Raw genomic sequence first — 1208 nt, 5'->3', positions numbered from 1 at the left:
GTGATTTAATAATTTATTTAGTTTTTTAACATTTATTGCAAGATTTAATATGTGATGAATTATGAAGAAGTGAATATAACAAAATTATCATGAAATTGTGAAGATCAAAGTTATAGGAAAAAATCTTAATTTTCATGTGATAGTTGGATATGTGAATCCTTATCATGTCTTGAGTTACATTATCTTAAAGTTTTAGAAGCTAATGAAGGAAGATAAAAAAAAAGTTTTATTTTTTATCTAAATAAATTTTTAAGATTTGATTTTTGACTTTAAAAAAATTATTCATTTCAAAATTTAAATTTCTTTTTGAAAAGATTCAATCCTGTTTTATTTAATTTTGGAAAGTTATTTTTCAAAAAATTATTTGAAATTTTGATTCTATTTTTGAAAAGAAAATTTCAAATATTTTCTAACAATTTATGATAACCTTGAAAAACACATTTAGTGAAAAAATTTATAGAGTTTTCCTAGTAATTGATTTTGAATAAAAAAAAGTCTATAAAAAGCATATTATGAGATTTTCTTCATTGTGAGCGTCTATGTTGCACTGACACTGACACGGGACACGAGATACGACACGTCACGACTCTCCGACACTTTAATTCTAAAAGATGTTAAATTTCGACACGTTAGGACACGTTTTGACATTATATAATATTTTTAATTTATGTAGTGTATATTATATTTAGTATTCAATGATTTAACAAAAAAATAAATCTAAATTTATAATACCCATCAATTTTACAAAGGAACATAATATATCCCAAATGTTTATATTAAACTCAATAAAATTGTAATCGTAATCTTAATCTAACGAATCTAATAGTTGAAACTCAAAATGCAACACAATGTAACATTTGAACCTTTTTTGAGTCTCTGCAACAAGTATTAGAGTGTCGATAAGTGTCGGAGTGTCGGACACGACACGTTAGGATTTTTGAAGTGCCGATACTTCACAAGTGAGCGTTCAAGAAAAAAAAAACATATTAAATATATTGTGAGTTTTCTTCTGAAGACACATTCAAGATAATTTGACAACCAAGACATAAATAGATCCATTAAGCCCACCTCTTAGGTTTGATTTGTACCTTATTGATTAGAAGCATGCAAGGTAACTCTGAAATTGTTCTTGTTTAGTTATTGTCAAAGTTGGAAATATAAGAGCAATTATCTAGACCTAGTGATAATTGGAGACTTGTACTTTTTAC

The sequence above is a fragment of the Gastrolobium bilobum genome, unplaced genomic scaffold (genome assembly GCF_033153095.1).
Source record: "Gastrolobium bilobum isolate Gb01-03AN ecotype WA unplaced genomic scaffold, APGP_CSIRO_Gbil_v1 utg11336, whole genome shotgun sequence".
Taxonomy (NCBI): Eukaryota; Viridiplantae; Streptophyta; class Magnoliopsida; order Fabales; family Fabaceae; genus Gastrolobium; species Gastrolobium bilobum.
The sequence above is the reverse complement of the archived record's forward strand: the minus strand, read 5'-3'. Positions refer to the sequence as shown.